The 12,416-nt window shown below is 35.6% G+C and overlaps 1 long non-coding RNA gene and 1 other non-coding gene across 3 annotated transcripts; one reads left to right on the top strand and one right to left on the bottom strand.

The window, feature by feature from the left end:
- Window positions 1-5,883: 5,883 nt before the first annotated feature.
- On the bottom strand, window positions 5,884-5,957 carry Trnac-aca (transfer RNA cysteine (anticodon ACA)). Its single transcript has one exon. It is a non-coding gene; the product is annotated as a tRNA-Cys (tRNA).
- Window positions 5,958-6,209: 252 nt separating this feature from the next.
- On the top strand, window positions 6,210-7,972 carry LOC134273030 (uncharacterized). Of its 2 annotated transcripts, XR_009993342.1 has the most exons (4): window positions 6,210-6,263; window positions 6,504-6,612; window positions 7,325-7,459; window positions 7,625-7,768. It is a non-coding gene; the product is annotated as an uncharacterized LOC134273030 (long non-coding RNA). The 2 variants fall into 2 exon arrangements; XR_009993341.1 differs by lacking the exon at window positions 6,210-6,263 and having other exon boundaries at window positions 6,447-6,612; window positions 7,625-7,972.
- Window positions 7,973-12,416: the final 4,444 nt, after the last annotated feature.

Below are 12,416 nucleotides of genomic sequence, written 5' to 3'. Positions count from 1 at the left end.
TCTGTTCAGCGGTTAAAGAGGAGTTATACGCTGACAAAAAAAAAAAAGAAAAAGAAAACAGGACTGACAGACTGGCACACTGACTAACGAACGGGTGAAAAACATCATACCTCGAGCTCACGCAACTTGTTGCGTGGGGTATATTTATGCTGTAAGTTTATAAAAGGAACAATACACAATGTTGAATATGAATGAAAACTGAAATTGAAAATGTATAACATAATCAAAGTACTCAGAAGTACAGAGAGCCGGGCTCATTTACAGAGTAGAATGGATTTCTTACATGAATCACGTTTATATTCTGATGAAAAAATTATTTTAAAACTATCAATATAAATGATAAGACACTGACAGTGAGTTTTTCAATCCTAATACCACGGTCCGATTTTGTCAGAATCAGAATTAATCTGGTACCGCAGCTGAATGTAAACAAACAGGCCAGTCTGGTTCCCTCTCCTGCTTTACCTCGTATGTGTAGAGAACTACGGTAACACTGATTATCAAAAATCCTTACGCTAATGAACTATGTTCTTTGACTTATGAAGTTTTCAAAGTCATTACTACTAATGTTTATCTTAAATAGATAAAACTTCGTTTTATTTTTGTTGCTTTATTCAGCGTTTGTATTATCTCAAAAGCGGTTGAGAGTAAGAACTATAATATTTTTGCACGTAACTTTAAAATGGCGACTATGGGGTCAACATCCTGCCTTGAACAGGATCACATAAGCCGGCAATTGCTCTTTGAGCAATAAGCCCGGCTAAAAATGGTAAATTAGTGACAATGCAAACATTTGTATAAATCACCTGCTATGGATTCTGAATTTAAGATTGGCCAAATAGCAAATGATGCAATAGAAATTGCATCCACAATGTCATTACATGTATCCTTGAACCTTGAGTTCATGGCAACAGAAGTACTTTTGGTGAATTTTTAAACAAAAATGGATGGGCTGCATGACCTCTTAAAGACAATGGGCTGACCTGCATACATTTTTGTACAGTTTGTACTGCGTTTTCAGCCTCAGTTACCTTCCTGTAAAATATATGTTCATTGTTGTGAATATTTCGTGAATTTAATTAAGAGTTTTTTCTCAGTAACTTGCATTGCCCCAGCTAATGTGTAACATGGGCAATCAGAAATACAGATGTACAGATGATTGACAATGTGAATCATTGCTGTCAGTGCCACAAAGAAAAGTTAAGATTACCGTTTCTCTTAACTGCTAAAACATTTTCGTTGACTCTACTCTTACAAGCGCATCTGCCAGCGCAAGACCGTCTCGCTACAGGTACAAGGAAAGCTTCATGAGGTGAGAAACTACTTCCTGTAAAGTGCATTGCACAGAGTTAATATGATTAGAATTGAATAAAGTTGCCCCAAAGTTCAAATTATTTAAATATTCAAACAAGCGTTATCTTGAGTTTTTGAAGAAAGACCACAAAATTCCCATCTTTCATAAATTTAGCTGAGCCATCTGCCTTTGGACTGGTATGGGATGCATTTTCCGTTTGTTGACGGATGTCAGCATACATGTAACCTTTGAAAAAGGTGTTCAAGGTTTTATTGACATGAGGCAACTATCTAGTGCCACATACACGGACTGGTAAAATCTTCCTGAAATTCAAGAAATGCCATACAAATTTCCTGTTAGTTTTAAAACATTTTCGAGTTCTGAGAATGGCCTCTTTAAAAGACTTAAATCTCACCTCTGGTTTAATGCTGTAAATGACTTTTTTTAATGACTTTTTCATTTTTGGTGATTTCCAGTAGAAATAGTAAAGGTACGATATGCTTGTTGCTGTTCGAACTCCACTTATGAAGTCTTGGAAAAATCCTACTGAAAGGATATTATCAATTCTGAATTCAGCCTAACATATTCTTAATAATTGGTTTGATGCGGAAACAGTTGATAAAATGTGCACCTTTGGGAAATGGTATGGTCAACATAATACATATATCTTCTGTTGCGAGTGTCAACTCGGGTATATTTATCAACATTTGCTCAAACTCTTTCAATATATTTGTTGACGGGATAAAAGAAATAAAGAAAAAAAATGTCCTGGAATTCAAAAAGAAGTTTGGAGCTGGGCCATTTACTCGTATGGTCTGTCGTCGGGAGTGGGCAACCTAACAATTTTTTTAAAGTGGCTCAATTTGCTCTTACTTTGTATACCAGAGTTCAAAGCCTTTATGGAACCTTACACTACATTCGGGTCTTATTAATTTTGTATTTAAAAAATTCAGTGATTCCAGTTGTTCGATCTGCATGAATCCAGGCTTGGCATCTGATGTTTTTAAGCAGAAACTCGACTTCCAGAGACACTGTACCGGGAAGATAATCCAGATATGCAAAAACGTGAAAATATCATTTTCGAGGATTTTCGACTATTTAAAATTACAAAAACCCAACAACCAAATCAAAAGGATATTTTATTTTTATTAACATCATACCCTGTGGCTAATTGAAGTATAAAAAACATTTTGTGCAGATCATTTTTTATATCTGAGAACTGAAGATAAATTAAACACAAGTATATACTGACAAAACATCAGAGATACTCAAGCTGTAGAAAGTCAAATAGGAAGTGTCATTAATATCACTTGAGTTCACGCCATCTTCTGTTGAAAAAAAATACATTTGCTGGTGGAGTGCTGCAAATTTTGTCCTATACACAGCACTTACGGCCATTGAGCAGGGTGGGATCTTTTATGTGCCAGCACCCACTGCAACACGGGACCTCGGTTTATACAGTCTTCACGTCAAGCAGTTAGATTCGAAATCGCGACGTTAGGATCACCTCTCTACTTCGCGACTGTAGAGCAGACGCTCTAACCACTGCGCCACTTTTACGTATTGATTGATTGTATATCGTTAAACCTTCCTCCCGAGAATTTTTCAGCCATAGAGTCGCCACCATTTAATGCCGGTGGAAAGCTGCAAATTTTCGTTCTACAAACGGCAAGCCCATTGAGCAGGGTGGGATCTTTTTCGTGACAGCACCTCCTGTGGTAAGAGCGTCTGCTCTAAGAATTAAGGAGTTGATCCTTACGTTGCGGGTTCGAATTCAACTGCGGAACGTAGAGACCGGTCCTTCGGATGAGACCGTTCAAACCGATGTACCGTATCGCAGTAGGTGCTGGCACGGAAAACGATCCCTCGGTAATCAATCAATCAAGTGCTGAGTATATAGTTCTTCCTGGAAATTAATACAGTTAATAATAATTTGGATTTCTCTTTAACAGGTCGAGACCACAAGATTTTCTGACATCAGCACAAATTTGCATGTAAATTAGCTATGTTTACTTTACCTACTGATGAATGAGTCGCAATGCATTGTGGGCTACTACAAGTACTCAGCTTTGTTGAAAATGAAGGGCAACTTGAATTGTCTCTTGGAAACGTATTTTCAATCTTTTTTTTTTATTTATGAAAAAAAATATTTAAAATGATGTATAGTCTTTCATTTCTATGCTCACATTTACAAAATTTGCTTTATGTACATGCAACGTCAAAGCGGTTGCACGGTATTCGAAGCAACCATTAATCACCTAAACAACTCAAATATTAAATGTGAGTATAAAGCAATATCTTTGGAATATAATCTTTCAATTTCAGACTTATAAAGTGATAGAGAAACTCTACGGTTTTTCCGGTGGCGAAGTAAATATTATGCTATACACCGACTTAACCCACGTGTCGCCATTGAATCGTAAACACATGCTTTGCGACTCATTCACTTAATTGGAGAACAGGTGTGACGAAGACATCGACACGTGTTGAAAAATGCCTTCCATATAAAATAGTGGTCTGGACCTGTCTAACAGTCTACCATCTCCGCTTATAAGAAAGTATCAGGCTAGTTAAGGTTCATTTTTCCCAAGACACCAACTATATGTAATGATCTTGCCCTTGACAGGTTATAGTATTTTCCCTCTTACATGTGAATAGCAGAACAAGTAAAGGTTGGAATTTCTTCTGGATGAGCGGTCATTTCCAAAAGATCCGAAGAACCTCAACATGTTCTCGTGGTACCTTCTGGAGCAATGAAGGAAATCTTCATTCAGACGCCTTCCAGACCTGTAAGTGTACGAGACGCAAGGCATCCCCTATTGCACACCATTTCAGTTAAAATAAAATTTTTAAAAACCTGAATTCAAGGATTTCTCTGCAATGATGCAATGAACAGGTCAGCATATGCAATTTGTCATTAAGTCAAATGCTGACTGACTTTTTTCATACAAATTATCAGTCCATTATTTATACACTGAATTGACGACGGATTGTTCCGTTATTTCCTGATCATGAAAAGGAGCACACGGAGGGTGTGGCCGGTCGGCAGGGGATGCTTGTTCCTCCATGGTACCTGATCCCACCTCTGATGTTTCGGAGGTCCGTGATTGTTCTGCTCGATATTTGTATTGTTTTAAGGACTTTTGATCTTGAATACTGTTTGTTATCTCCATGTTTTATTCTAAGTTATGGGATACACAGAGGACACAGGAAGTTTAGAAAATATGTTGATTTCTGAGGGACCAGAAGAGCTTATGCGATAATCATGTCTCCGTCGTCCGCCCGTCTGTCTGTAAACAATTTTTATGCCCCCGGATCGAAAGCCCCGGGGTTATTGTTTTTGTCCTGTCTTTCTGCTGTCAACTTTAACCTAGTCCATAACTATTGAGTGGGTGAGGTTATGGCTTTCCTTTTTCACAGGTGCATACCTTTCCATGAGTTCCACAATATATGACCCCTTAACCTTGACGTCTGACCTACTTTTACATAAAAATACCACACTTTAACCTTGACCATAACTTGAACAGTTGGAGCTAGTGCTTTCATCCTTTACAGGTGTATTCATTGTGACAAGACCTTTCAGCTGGTAGAAATATTTTTGACCTTTGGAGTTTGACATGCATTTTTGAGAATCCAGCCATTGCCATACGCTGCCATACGAGGGCATCAGTGTTTCAGAAACACATCTTGTTCGAAATGCCACACCTCCTACAGTTTTGGTCTGATTTCAATATAACTTGGCACACAAGTAGACTATACGAAGAAACATTATTCTGTTTTTGTATTAAATTGAAATTTCTGTGAAGTACTTTCAAAAGGAAACTCCTCCTACAGTTTTTATCCGATTTCAATATAACTTGGCACACAAGTTGAGTACAATGAAAAATATAACTAGAAAGTCTGCTATTGCATGCAGTAGCGTATGTCGCCCCGAACTGGACAAGACTTTCATTTTTTGTATCACTTAAACAATACCCATTAGCTAAGCTTGGACAACCATCAACTCGTATCAGTACTTTCATTACTTTGATTTAAAAATCAAAGTAAAAGAATTTTCATTTTCCCCATGTTTCCATGGAAACTATTGACAATATGCAATGTTTAAATCCAATGAGCACAATAACAGATACTAATCATCACTTAAATAAAATTTCATGAATATAGTGTATTTAGGGAGTGTTGTTTAATTGCAATTGGGATCGGGCTCGAGAGCCCACCGATCTCTCTCTTCCCGCGTTTCCGCCAAGCTGGGTGCAGGTCATGTTGTGAGAACTCCTGGATTTTGTTGTAGTATTTAATCAACAGCTGCGTTCCGAGTTATGCTGGAACACCGTTTTTATTCGATTTTTACTCGCGCCTTTACTAAAATGTTCCTCATGGTAACTTCCGGTTTCATGACGTTTTCTTGAAATATCAATACAAAACATGAAAAAGCGGAATAGCTTAGTAAATAATAGGAGTTATGGCTGAAGATGTGATTTTTTTCTCCTGGCTTGTTCCCGCTTTGCAGAACTATCTATTGGACAAAGGAATTCAGTGAAGTATGGCGAGAAACTTGGATCTACTGTAACAGGAAAGGAGAAAATGCAAGGCTGGACCGGGAATCGAACCCGGGACCCCTGTATCTGTAGTCAGGTGCTCTACCAACTGAGCTATCCAGGCCGATATCCACGGCCCAAACCATTACATTCCTCCCTCGTTAAATTGTCTTCGCCCTCGAAGACACAACCCAAGTTCTTATTGCCCCTGGCAGGACTTTCACCTGCAATTCCAGGGGTGGTCAACGGCACCAAATCTGTAACAGGAAAGGAGAAAATGCAAGGCTGGACCGGGAATCGAACCCGGGACCCCTGTATCTCTAGTCAGGTGCTCTACCAACTGAGCTATCCAGGCCGATATCCACGGCCCAAACCATTACATGTAGTTCGTCTTTGTGAACTCGCTCACGAACCTAATTTTGAGCGTTGAGGTACACCATACATGACTACATGTATCTATTTATAATTAATAATGCTGTAAAATTTATGAATAAAATGCCACATAAACTGTCAAAGTTAAATTGTACAGTGTTAAAATATATTTTTTCTATTATCAGGGACTTACATAGTATATAGGTCCCTGCTATTATTTAATTAATAGTTGCATCAGGGACCTTGTGTTTATGGGACCCTGGTTGCATATTATAAAAATTCTTTTATCATGTCTATAGATGTATTCTCATGGTGAATATGTAGACGTCGATACTCGATGCAGATCAGTGTACGTTGGATCAGAGAAGGTGATATTGGACCAAGTCAGCCATTCCAAGTTTCTAACTGGTATGATGTGTTGAAATTTTCTCAGTTTATTAGATCACCTCTAAAAGTAATTGTTCTTTTCACATGTTTACTGCATGCTTTAGTATGGAAATTACTTCAAGATCAATCATATTATAATAGCTATTTACTGAGTATTTAGCATGATCAAATATTTTTAATACTTTACTTTATTTAAAACAAGACTGTAAAGTATGAAGTGTTGAAGTTCTTTTATCCTGCCTCTGATAAAAATCTGTGAAATTCATTGGTCGAAAAGAATACTGCTTGAAACGATGTTATACTGTCTACCCACATCATAATGCTAATGTGCCCCCTCAACGTGACCTACCCACCACACAACAAATCAATATGCCCCCTCCACGTGCCATACATCACAGATCATAGTCAATACGTTGTTTTCATTTGAACACACAAAGAGTCTAATAATTGACGTGATATACACATTAAATGCATCCCTAGTTAGGTGTTAAACCGATTGAGTTACCCTGGCCAATATTCACAGTTCAGTTAAATCATTAAAAAACACATAATAATTTCATAAGCACAACTTAGTTGATCGTACAGTTAGAAAAACATATAGGCAGCACAAAGAAAAATAAATTAATTTAAAAACATTTATTTACATAAAATCATTTATATAAATTACATATATTGAAAATAGAATTGGAAGTTGAAATAGTTTTTCAATTGAATGAGTTTTATTTTTATATAGGAACAAAGATTTGTCACAGATACCAGACGTAGGATCTTTTTGATGTCTTAGTTTACCTCATGCAGAAGTGTCGGTGGAGTTCTGCATGTGTATTAAACTACAAGCAGGACAATCAATGGTTATCATCTTCATATGGTAGGAAATATTCCTAAATTTTTCATATTTTGTTTTTAAAGCTATTGAATAAAAAATTTGATTTTTGAGTACATGACAAGTTTTTATGATGATAAATTTTGAAAACATAATTATAATTTATAAACATTATATACACATTTTCTAATTTCTTCTTTTTTACTACAGGATATAATGGAGCATGTAAGCATTGTGTTGCTTTCATTTCCTCATTGTCCAGTTTTTTGTGAAAGGCACAGGGACCGAAGCACAGAGGCCTGTACAGACTTACAGTGTGTCTGGGATAAGCCAAAGAAAAAGTCCGTACCAAGTGAAATAAGCAAGATAGATTGAGGATTGACCAGACCCAACAACCATCCATTATGCCCACATTGTGTAATATCCAGACATAAAGCATGCTTGTTTTGAGATACACACAGAAATTCAGACATTTGAGAGCATTGGCAATAAATTTTATTATAGCGTTGAGTATTAAATCATTATACATTGTACATAAAGAGTACCTTAAATTTTGTAACTTTTAAGGGGGATATACAAGCCATATTGGATCTAGTCTGGTGTAAAATAAGAAATACCAAGAATGAGCTTAATACTCTACTAAACTAGCCCAAAGTTACTCAAAGTGCTAATGCACTAATTACCTACTGTTAGAGACCAAAATCAGTTAATAATTAAGTTTATTTTGTTTTAATTAGGAGGAAATTAATCATGTTAGAACTGCGCAGCCACAGCATTCACGAGATGAAAAATGCATTGAATATAGCGTTAGTTTGATTCATTAATAATATGGCTACAACCATTTGTTTCGCTTTTTTCTTGTCATTATCCATAATTCTTGAAAATTTGATTTTTCATATGGGTGTCTTCCTGAGGCCATGTGTTTATTTCGTCCGCCATTTCTCTGTCACACAGAGTTCGAATAGCATTGGTTTTAGAATAAATGCGACCATAATAACATCAAGACAAGAAATTACTAAGTAATAATCATTAGGTTATATTACATTGAATTGACAAAACGTCTTTTCTTCAGTTGTTTTATGTGTCCTGGTACTATTGGTGATATTTTTAGAAAACGTTTCCGTAAAACGTAAAAGGCTATAAAATAGGTCATGAGGGTCAAAATCATAAGAAGGGAAAGTGAAGCCATGACCCAGCGAAATAGGGAAAAATTATTTATAAAAACATCTTTATAATTGCACGACGTTCTAGCAAAATGTTCAGATGGGGAGACTAGAGAAGATAATATTGCCATGATTCCTACCCATCCGATAATGTATACAAGGTATTTATGCTTGTTTTCAAACAGTTTAAAACTCAATTTGATTTCTGAAATAACAAATAATCGATGTAGACTGATAAGCTAAGATATCATAGATGGATCAGGTGCCATGGATGACTGAGCATCCCATGCCGACCGGTCACACCCGATTTGAGCTCCTTGTCTTTTTCGAAAAACAATGGAAAAACAAACATTAACTTTTATAGTTACTTATACTTTACTAAAGATACATTGTAATTGTTATTCAATTATTTATACATTGAATTGACGACGGATTTTCTCGTACTTGTATATTCTCGTTAAGTTTAATTTTTACTGGCCAAGTTGTTCTAGAGAAGAAGATTTTAAAAAATCCAAATTATTCCTATGTTAATTGTGATTGGCATTGCGGCCCCGCCCTATACCTGAGGATGCTTCCACATGAGTTTCATCTGTCTTGGCCAAGTGGTTCTGGAGAGGAAGACTTTAAAAAAAAATTCCTACATATTCCTATGTAAACCTGTGATCGGCCTACCAAATTATATTACTACTTTTATTTGTTGCACTGCATCGTCTGATTAATGAAAAAAAGCGATTTTAACCCCACTCCAGCAAATCGGGAAAATCTGTTCTGTTTACAGCTCGAGTTTCCTCGATAATATCATTCCACTGAGCACGTGGTTGGCATGTGCATATATCTGCTGTGGATAGATGCGTTTATTACCATGATGATATTTAATTTTTCATGGAACAAGTCTTGATGATTTGTTGGTGTCTTTAAAACTCAAGAAAAAAGATAAAACATGTCCTAAACATATGTGATTACGGCGGGTCTTTTTTCTGTGGTGATAGAAGTTATTTTCAAATGGGGCACTGCAAGGAGGATGCTTAGCATTTAATTTGAAAATGTTAAACAATATGCGGTGCATGAAAAACAAATTGTAATTACATGTCTTACATTCGAAAAGTTGGTACATGTGTCTATTTTGTTTAGCAGTTAGATAGAAAAAATAGGCAGTTATAGGATTTCCTTCAGGCACCTCACATAAATAGCTAGATTGTTTGCAATGAACCACACATTGTATGGAGTAATGTTTGGACATAAAAACGCATCACGTCTCATTATGTTGACAACATTCTCGCTCAATGAACATACGAAGCTTGATAAAATATATTGAGTTGTTTCTTTGAAATTTAGAAGCAAGCACAATGTTTGCAAAGAAAAGTCCATTGCATATGCTATGTCTATCACGCAAAAAAAAATGAGAGGCTACCCCCCCCCCCCCACAAAATCCTATGTTTGTTTTTCAAAATAGTGCCAAAGATTCAAAAATTTTGCATTACTAAGTATGTGATGGAACATGTACTAGCCTTATAAGACAATTTGTTATGAAAATATTTGGTTGCCCTCTCTCCCGATCTACTGCCTAGAAATGGCCCGACTCAATTTTTTTTACATCCTATTACATGTTGTTTTTTTTTCTTCCGTCAACGAATATGTTTAAAATTTTAGGAATTTTTTTTCTCACCTATAAATACGGACCCAATAATTTTCCCCTGAGTTGGGAGGACCACCAAACATCATTTTAAAGATGGTATAAAATATTTATTAATGTTGATTTTTTTCCTTTACTCTGTAAAATTGTGATTTTGACAAAAAGGGCAAATAGAAAAAGTTTTTTAATTCATTAAATCTCCTAACCCACTCTGAATGATTTCATTCCTTTTCAAATGTTGCTCCGCTAAAATCAAAATTGTAAATGTTTATTTGACAGAGTATACGAGGGATGATCAAAAAGTAAACGATATATCTTAGGTACATGTATTTGATAGTTATATTATTGTTGAAATATTCAAGTATTTTTCTAAGTGTAAATTGGAGGTCTTTGATAGCATATTGCTTAATTAAAAACACATTCCTTTTCAAACTTGCTAATATATCACTGGGCAATATAACAAGTATCATATTTAATCATCTGCCTTCCTTCACTAAAACGATCTATCCAATCATTGATTGAATTTCTAGGAAGTCATTTGTCTTAATAAACTATGAACAAATTCTTATATGCTACTTCAAAGGCATTTTTAAGATATACTAGTACCATAAATATTTTAGTCGTTTGTTAAACGAGTTCCACTGAGGCAACCATTTGTCGTCACAAGAACCTGCATAATGACGTCATTATGAGCAAAACTTTATTCAGCATGTGCTATTTTATAGAATTTGTGTTTGGCTATGTGTGCACCAAATTTGTTTCTAATCTGAATTGTGGTTTTGTAGATATAAAGATAGTTCGCGAACTTTTTGATCACCCCTCGTACTAGTAGGTCATTCATATCGATTTTATGTGTTTAATTTCTTTGTGTTTCATTGGTGATAATTAAAATTTTGATATATATTATAAGTTATCTGTGGAAAACTTACAAACTCTTAATTCTTAACTTTGATGGTGCTCATTTTTCCTTACCTGGAATCAAAGAGTTTAAGATTTTTTTTCTTTGATATCAATAAGTACATTATTTAACAACTGTTCGATAATAATACTAAATAAATTACTTCAAGCCACACTATAACACATTTCCTCTTTTAAAAGTGTTCATACTATTTGAAATATTTTGCAACTGTAATTCTCTTTTACATTTAAAGATTGTTATGTCCCTCCATATTAAGAAGAGGTCTGGAAAACAAAATTCTGTGCTAAAAATAAACCACGTGCTGCTATCCATGAACTACTTTCATGGTTCTTTACACTCTTTTTGAAGACAACGATACCTTGTTTTGAACTTGAAATTATCATTTAAAAGTGCAAAATTTAGACATTTTCTCAACAAATGGTTGTAGAGAGAACATTGATGCACAGTTTGCATATTTTTTTGGATTTTTTAAGGCTCTGCTGAATTCTGTAGCTGCGCAGTTCTAAAGAGCATATCAAAAGCATTTTTCTGCAAAAGTATAGATTATATATGCACAACATGCATTCAGTCATGAATATTTATTGTATCTTTATCATAAGGACTTAAAATTTGATCAAAATATGATGTATTTTAGCCATTTGAAGAAATGTTTACATTTTGTTCTCACAGCACTAAAGGTGGCCGTACATCCCCCTTAACTGCTACTTTCACTTCAGGACTGTTCATGTTTGAGACTTTGTAGCACTAATAGTACATGAAGTATTTCTTAAAAACTACATTTAATTCTAAAAGAAGTTAAAGAATGTTTAATTTGCTCTCTGACAGTCAATGATTTTATCTTTTTTTTTTTAGGTCACCTGAGTCACTCAGGTGACCTATTGCTATCTGTTTTTGTCCGTCGTCGTCCGTCGTACGTCGTTCGTCGTTCGTCGTCAATCGGTCGTAAACTTTTGAACATTTTCAGCTTCTTCTCTGCAACCACTGAACCAATTTCAACCAAATTTGGCACAAAGCATCTATGGGTGAAGGGGAACAAAAATTGTGAATTTCATGATCCCTGCCCCCCTGGGGCCTGGGGGGTGGGGCCAAAACCACTAAAATTAATGCAATCTTCAAAAATCTTCTTCTTTACTCCTGGACATCAAGCAGTCAAACTGTTTGCATGATTGTAATCAGCATTGAGTCCTTTACCAAAATTGTGAAATTCATGGCCCTGGGGTCAGGGGTTCTTGTACTAGGGCGGGTCTAAATAAGTATATAGTGAAAATGCATTATTTCTTTGAAAAT

The sequence above is a fragment of the Saccostrea cucullata genome, unplaced genomic scaffold, assembly GCF_032062105.1.
Source record: "Saccostrea cucullata isolate Sc308-1 unplaced genomic scaffold, CSIRO_AGI_Scuc_v1 ctg971, whole genome shotgun sequence".
Taxonomy (NCBI): domain Eukaryota; kingdom Metazoa; phylum Mollusca; class Bivalvia; order Ostreida; family Ostreidae; genus Saccostrea; species Saccostrea cuccullata.
This window is presented reverse-complemented; position numbering and strand designations above follow the sequence as displayed.